General features: G+C 36.2%; 1 pseudogene; it reads right to left on the bottom strand.

Annotated features, from left to right (window-relative positions):
- Positions 1-7173: 7173 nt before the first annotated feature.
- Positions 7174-7755, bottom strand: LOC118020560 (annotated as a pseudogene).
- Positions 7756-8532: the final 777 nt, after the last annotated feature.

Here is an 8532-nt window from a genome sequence, read left to right as displayed (position 1 = left end):
GGTATTGAGGAGGGCACGTTCTGCATGGAGCACTGGGTGTTATGCACAAACAATGAATCATGGAATACTACATCTAAAACTAATGATGTAATGTATGGGGATTAACATAAGAATAAAAAAATTAAAAACAAAATTAAAAACAAAAACAAAAACAAAGAAAAAAAATAATTAAATCCAACCAACAACCCTTATGAATATAGAAAATTCAGGGCACAGAATAGAATATTTTTAAAAATCTGCTTAGCATCATTGGTAAAATTCCCTGGCATCTGGACCCTGAACCTTTTGTGGTTATTATCTTATGTGGTTGATTCTGCACTAGTATATCCCTTTCTTCAAACCTTTCTCACTAAACTGATCCCTGTTTATTCACTTTTTCAAGAGTAGGGAGAGACTCAGCATAATTCTGTCATGGACCACATTTCAGAATTCCTGTGCTTTAACTCTCTTTAACCTGTGCACCCTACATCTCTGAGGAATCAGGGAATAGGCATTCTTATGATCAGTGGCAGACTTCTCCCCAAGTCGGGGCTGGGATGGGTGGGCAAGGACAAAATGTAAATCCCTATCGGTGAGGAAAAAACACTTCTTGTTTGGAAGTGAGGATGAAAACATAGCTCTATTTTGTCAGTTGTGTATAGCTGAGCAATTGTGCCTTTTTATAATTTAATGACTTAGTTTACAAAATTAAGCCAGTTACTTTGACACTCTGACTTCTAGTTACTGGTTTTTTAGCACTACCATGGACTTATTCTCTAGGCAAGGTGAATGCAGGATTTGTTGGACCCAAAGTTCATAAAATCTGGAGGCACTCTCTAAAAATATATATCACAAAATTATGAATGCAAAATTAGGTATGCAAGTGAAGTTTTATTCAGAATGATAACATTTTACTTGGTTGATTCAAGTAAGGGCCCAGTAAATGAAGAGTGCTAGACTTTATGCCTTCCTAGTTTATTATTAATGCTACCTCCAGCACAGGTATTTATTCTGGCTCTATTTTAGAATATTCCATACTTGAGTGCTGTGATACGTATCTCTGTGGTCTGCATCTAAACCTGTTTTCATCCTTTAAAGTTCTAATTGCAGGTATTCTTATTTGAAAAAAACAGCCACAACCATCTCCTATCCTTAATCAGTGCTTCCTTTCCTCACTTTCCCCTTTCTGCGGTCTGCTTGTTTGCTATTTCCTTTAAAGGAATGTCCTTCTGTTACCTGCATGCCCATTTTTCTCACATCTATAGGACTTTGCATGTGCTGGTAGCTTTAACTAAAAGACCTGCCCTCCTTGTCAGAGAAAGGAATTCTTATGCAATCTTCAGGGTAGAGTTTCACCAGGATCCCCCTTGCATCTTGGAGTCCCCTTTCCTGCATGCCTCCACTGTAGCATTCACCTCATTGTGTGTGTGGGGTTCTTTTTGAGTTTTATTTATTTATTTGACAGAGACAGCGAGAGAGGGAACACAAGCAGGGGGAGTGGAAGAGGGAAAAGCAGGTTTCCCATAGAGCAGGGAGCCCGACGTGGGGCTCGATTCCAGGACCCTGGGATCATGACCTGAGCCGAAGGCAGACGCTTAACAACTGAGCCACCCAGGCGCCCCTCACCTCATTGTGTTTTGACTGTGTTTACTAATCTTTCTCACAAACTGGATTTCTCAAGATCCTCAAGAACAAGGATTTTGCCTTTTTATTTTATATCTCATGCAGAGGCACAATAATAGATCCATACTACATAATTAGGCATGTATGCTGACTGCTTAAATCTTACATTATAAATCTTATTTTTTGGTGAAAAACTACCATGACAAAATATGACCCGCAATCATGGGAGTTTTTGTTTTATTGTCCCTGTGAGCAACATACGTATGTATGTATGTGTGTGCACACGTGTTTTATTATATTATTGTGACTTTGTGGGAGACATTATGTGAAAAGTGGAATACTGAATATCTGTTTTCTGAAAATACGCTGAAATAATATATAACATTCTTGAATGGAAGAACATTTGGAAATCACCTGCCCTGATCTGTCTTCTCACTTCCAAATAATGTGTTTCAGTATTTATTCAAGAAAAAAAAAATCTGGTTGCCTAAGCAGCTGCAGATCACCTTGAACAGAAACATCCCAACTGTTTCAGAGAAAAAAAATATGGCACCATTTATGCTTAAGAAACAAAAGGGAAACCATCCTGAATTAATACATAATGAAGGAAATGGTAATTATCTGATCCAAAGGTTTCCTGAATCTCAGAGTTCTAATGTCTTTTGGAACTGCTTCATGCTGAGAACAATACATACAGAAAATAATGTGAAATGAAGCCATGTTGAGGGCTCTGGGGTTTTACAAAAAGGTACTGTCGCTTTTAAGAATGATTGAACCAAAGGCTTTGTTCTCCAGCTTCAGTGGCTAGCTCAGGCTCAGTTGCTTTTGAGTATGCTGTATTATTAGAAACATTATGGAGAGAACCAAATGCCTCAGTCTTAACTCTATGCAGCTCCTAAAATAGAGATGGGAAGCATCACTGAATATTTCTTAGCTGAATATTGTCATAAGAGGTAAACGAGGTTTCAACCCTCTAAGCAAATATAATCCTTCTTTAAAGCTGTTCTCACAGAAGCCAAACAGTCAGTTTAGTCACTTCACCCAGTCTTTATTTTTAAATATCCTGCAATATAAGTCAATTAGGTGGATTTCCTTACTTGACAGCAACAGATGACACAGTAGATGTCCTTGTGCATATCCCATAAGCTCTTAAAATCATATTCTAGCTTAGTGACATAAAATCATTTTGGTTTTAATGTAAGATCCAAAAGAAAAAAAAATGATACCTACCTGAGTAGCTCATTAAATATATCTGGTCTAGAAGCTAATCTTTCCTATTACTGGTCTGAGGACTTAGGAAGTACTTTGGGTCAAAATCCTTCAAGCTATGTTTAACTGTAGAAGAAAATATACTTAACTACTTTGCTTAAATAAATGTCGCTTAATTTGTTTTACACTGATAATGTCTAAGTAATCCTAAAACTAAAACAAAACAAAACAAAAACCAGATACAAATTGGATGCTTGTTCTAGGGGAACTGAGAGGATTATCAGCAAAATATTTTTGTACCAAGTACATCCTAAACCAAGCCAAATTCAATACAGCTTCAGTCCTATCTTTTCTTAAAACATTTCTTGATGACCCAGTCCTCATTAAACAATCATTTTTGTGCATTACCATAGTGTTATGGCTTTTACATCTTAATCCTATGCAGTGTAAATGATAATTCAACAACTCCTCATCATGACTGAGAAACTTTTTCTAAAATCAGTTTTATATTGAATTTTCTCTAGGAGATCCTCTGCTCCCCAGCATTTAGCAAAATGTAGGAAGTAGATCTATAATTTACAACTATGATTGAATCTCTATTCTCTTTACATGAAAAAAATGTTTAATTTGAGCCATCAACCAAATTTCCTACTGCACAAGCATCACTAGGTAAATGGGAAACTTTCAGTTCACCAACTTCCAAAAAGCTTTTTAGAAAAGCTGAAGCTTCATTCTAGCTATCATTTCAGAATTTTCAGCACTATGAATTATCACATCACCTTGACCAAGCATTTTCAGCTTACACTTTGAAATATTCAGTATCACTTTATTACCACCATGAATGAAATTTTGCTCATAAACACAGTTACCTTTTCATGGTCATCTTAAAAATATATTCACTACTGTCTATTAGGGAATCCCAGTTCAAAGTATTTAGAAATCATGTCCTGGCAAATTAAATTATTATCTACGTGTGATGGAATCCTCATTTAGAGAAAACAATTATTCAGCAGAGTTAACTTTGAGATTCAATAGCTGTGCTTCAGTGATAGAGATCTATGATAAAAATGGACCCCAACCATTACAACAGCCATGACTTATGAACTTGGGGACAGCTGACATTGATGCAAAGTAGAACTTCTTATTCAATACTTAGGAGGTACAAAACACTATCTTATCTTAAATCCCAGGGGAGTCCTAGATGTGCACCATGCATGGCACATTCTTAAAACCAGCATACTGAGACTAATACGAGTGATAAAAATTATAAGAGAAACTACAAAAACCTAATGACTCTCAGCCTATTGTTAATGACAGAGATCCAGCAGTTTACACTGTAGCAGCTGTATTTTTTCTCCACCAAGAATCTAAAGACACACTCTAATATTTACCTGGCTTGTAGTACTGGGTTATTCTGAAGTAGCTTAAAAAGTTCCTTAAGCTATCTGGACTTCAGATGAATAGTATTAAAATGAGGCAGTCTCCTAGTGTTTACTTAATTCTAATATTATCTAATTCTAATCTTCATATAGAACTCAACATTAAGTGTATGCCCAGAGTACATGTTCCTGCAATAAGAATCCACTATATAATGTTAATCCACATTAACACACTAGCGTCCATAAAACAGCAATACTCCGATATGCTGAACCAAGTTTCTGGATATTCATTACTTTGTTACTATTAGATAGTATTATAGCTTTTCATTTAGGAAAATTGAGTGAATAAAGAAAATGAAGCCAAACAAGTATTCTAATAATGCAGAAGTTGTTCCTCTAAAGTGATTAAAATGTGAGCCCAGTATATTCTGCATATTTTTAAAACACATATATGATTGTTTTTTCTTGTTTCTAAGAATATCTTTCAAGATTACTTAAGGCTAGTTGAATCTATTCCCAGCCCAAGTTAGTATCAAGTTACAAATAGAACTTACGACAAAATAAATCATTCATTTTATTTATAGAATGGCTTTTATAATTTGTTCTAAGTGTATATTTTCCCTAAATGATTCAACCATTTGTGTACCTAAAATAAATGAATATTATTTAACTGGGAGCACTCTTTTTTCATGTGAGCTACAGCAGAGATTTCTAATAGACTTAAAGAATATTTGGCAATTCTTTCATTGTCTAATAAACCTATCTGCAGATATGTTATTATGTCTTCACAAAAACTTTCTAAAATACTCATATATTCTTTCTGGGCAGATACTGTGCAGAGAAATATCACTTATGTTGGAAAGATTCTAATTTGGTTAAGGAGTGCCATACATTTTGACTATTGTCTCACTTTTTTTTTTCTTCTAAATTTGACAAATGCATTTTCTCCAAAAGAAAAATGTTTTTCAATAAATATTTCAATCTACTGCAAATGAAATTTTAGGAAGAGTCAAAATTATACTAAAAAGCTTTTCATTACCTTCTTTCTATAAAATTTTCACTAGTGGGAGGAAAAAGGCCTTCAATTAAAATATTTCTTGCATATGCTGAAGTATTATGCTGATTTTTAAGATATTATGAAATTCATGATATTTTTATTTTAGCTTCATCATATTTTGTTGGTTTTTTTCTGACCTTGTCCACCTCTGTAAGTCTCTTCAGTAATTATTTTCAATTTACCCATTGGGAATGGGAGCTGTTTCCTGCCAGGAACCTAACTAATGTACTCTTTATCTCTTAAAAGATGAACTAGGGGCGCCTGGGTGGCTCAGTCATTAAGCGTCTGCCTTCGGCGTGGGTCATGATCCCAGGGTCCTGGGATCGAGCCCCGCATCAAGCCCTGCATTGGGCTCCCTGCTCTGCGGGAGGCCTGCTTCTCCCTCTCCCACTCCCCCTGTTTGTGTTCCCTCTCTCGCTGTGTCTCTCTCTGTCAAATAAATAAAATCTAAAAAAAAAAAAAAAAAGACGAACTAGGTCAAAATGGAATTCTGATTTGTAGGGAGGAAATTTATACTAAATTACAAAGGGCAGTTATATTACTCATAAGTCTTTCAGTTCCAAATGTCATAAAACAACCTAACATGACTTTTAAAACCACAATAAGACAAAAACAGAATAAACAATGAAATATATCGGCTCTCTTAGCTATCGCATGGTGTCACTGGGTTTCTTACTCACCCTTTCACTTCTGTTTTCAGTTGTTTGGCTTCATTGTCTGGTGAGAGCTCTCTCTGTGGTGGGAAATAATTCTTTAGCCACTCAGGCTTACATGGTCCATACAGCTCACAGTCTGGAAAGGAAAGAGACAGTCTACCTCTCATCTCTCATACCGATCTCAAAAGATCCCCAATTTACCCTACTGGAGCTACATGCATACTCCTGCACCAGAACTTTGGCCCAGGTGAATAGCATGCTCTAATTGACTGGTGTGGGTCAAGTATTTGAGTGCTGGTTCAGGAAGGGCAGTTCTCAAAGAAAAGAGGTGGCACAGACAAAAAAAAGCAGATAACCTAAAATAATTTTGCAAATATAAATATATTGTTATCAATATTCATTCTTTTGTACATGTACCATATGAAACAACAGCTGTATACCAGCAATTAAACAAGGGTCCTGTTTGGGTATATGGGGAAAATACTTGGTATAGATGAAGACAGAAATAACAGTGTGAGTTTAATATTGGAATTTTCAAGAACTTACACTTCAAGGCTAAGATGGAATTGTTTTGTAGAGTGGCTTGATTTACCTCTTTTCACATCTTCCCTGTATCTCATGCTTGAAATGGAGATAATCATACACAGACTTGTAAAACATTGCCATGGTTTATGAGAACCTTTCTTCCATTAGGTTGAAGATACAGAGTTAAAATTAAAATATAAACAAAGAAACAAACAAACAAATAAAACGTGTGGTGGTAGAGGTATTGCTGGTGGTGGTACCAGGAAATGAGTAACATGAAATCATTAGTCGATTTCATCTGAAAGTATTCAAGCCTGCCTCTAGCTATTTATACGAAGACACAGAATAGAGTTGACGTTGCAAAAACGATACTTGCTTTTTCCAATCTGTAATGCCTGTACAATTCATTTATTAGAGTTCGTTTTCCATCACTGAATTTATGTTTAAGTTTCTAAGGTTAGAAGCTGTAGAAAGGCAATTATATTTCTGATTTGTAAATAATATGTCAGCAAAATTAAAGATGTTTCCATATCTTAGTTTGTTAAGGTAGCTACCTAAAATATCTTCATAGTGCAATGTATTACATAATGTAATATATATACATTTTATATACAGTGCACAGTAGTCTAGTATACTATGTTCTTTTATTTGTACATACCATACCATATATATTCTCACTGCTCAGTTTTCAACTGAGTAAAATATCACAAGGGTTTGCTTGAACATCTTTTTCTTGTTTTTATTTTTATTTGCATTTATTGTATGCAGAATTTACTCTCTGGCCGTAAGTTTTTGTTTCTTCAGTTTCTTCTGGGATATTTTTCTTCTGTGCAACTTCCTCTTCTGGTTTAGGAACAATCTTCTCTTTTTCAGTATGGATCATCTCAATGTAGCAAGGAGAGTTCATGTATGGGTTAATCTGACTATGAGCCCTTTAAGTTCTACACTGTATGTTGGGGAGCTCTGTTCACCTAGATGTGCTCAATGACCAGAGAATTTACATCTAAACTCTTAAGTTCAGCATTACTCTCTGCATTTTTAAGCATGTGCAGTAAAAATTCGGCACTCTTTTTGGGCCACCAAGCCTGTGTGCAGCCCCACTCTCTGGCCTGGGCACACCTACCAACTCCACCATTGTAGGGATGGAATGGGACACACTGCTTCTGCAAAGTGAAATCCTTCAGATACTTAGTGGCTTTTCAGATAGGAACATACACTTGATGGCCTGGGAAGTTTCAGGTGTGTTCTTAAAGTGAACACAAAGATTTGAACCTCTTGATTTGCAAGGTTTTGTAGGGTTTTCTGGATCAAGTAGATAGCAAACCATTTTCAGAGATCACCTCAGGCCACTTATGGAAGAGCTGCTTGAACATTTGATTACTGAGAATATATACATAGAGAACCTGTTGAGCTGAAGTCATATTTTCCAGTCTGAATAAAGAAGGATCTATTTGTTTCATCTGTTTAGAAAGTATTGGAAATTATTTTGGATATTTATCTAAATGTTATGCAAAGTGGATCTTTTTGTGGTCACCACCTGTCATGAATTAGGCAAATTCACAACACACAGTAGGAACTAAAGAATAGATTTTACCAGGGGAAATGTAAAAGGCAGGTATTCAATAAGAAGATAAGGTACATTGCCCCCAGTACTCTCATTAATCCCATGTAGAAGCATAGAAGATCAAGGAACTTTTTGGATATGCAGTGGTATATTTCGACCTTTACCTTCTTAGAAGATAACTTTTCCAGCACGGGAATGATGAGATTACTGGGGCTCAATGGTAATTCCAGCTGCTTAGAGTTGTGGCCTGGGAAAGACACCTACCCATTATCTGGAGTACCACGGGACTCATGGAAAGTTGGGTTCAGGAACAGCACCTCCTGACAGGAGAAGGAAGGCACTAGACCTTAGAGCAGCAGAGTTTGGGTGCATCTGCTTCTATTGAGAAGTGGGTCCCAGGTTGCGGGTGACTCATTGTTCAGGTAACAGAGTACTCTCCTGGGGTCATTCCCAGGCAGTCCTGCTTGTCGAACTACTTAAAAATGTGAAGCGTTTGTGGTATTTTGATAAAGTTTGGAAGTAAAACTCACACAATGGCTT

This window comes from Mirounga leonina, unplaced genomic scaffold (genome assembly GCF_011800145.1).
Source record: "Mirounga leonina isolate KUSES-001 unplaced genomic scaffold, KU_Mleo_1.0 Mir_174, whole genome shotgun sequence".
Lineage (NCBI taxonomy): Eukaryota > Metazoa > Chordata > Mammalia > Carnivora > Phocidae > Mirounga > Mirounga leonina.
This window is presented reverse-complemented; position numbering and strand designations above follow the sequence as displayed.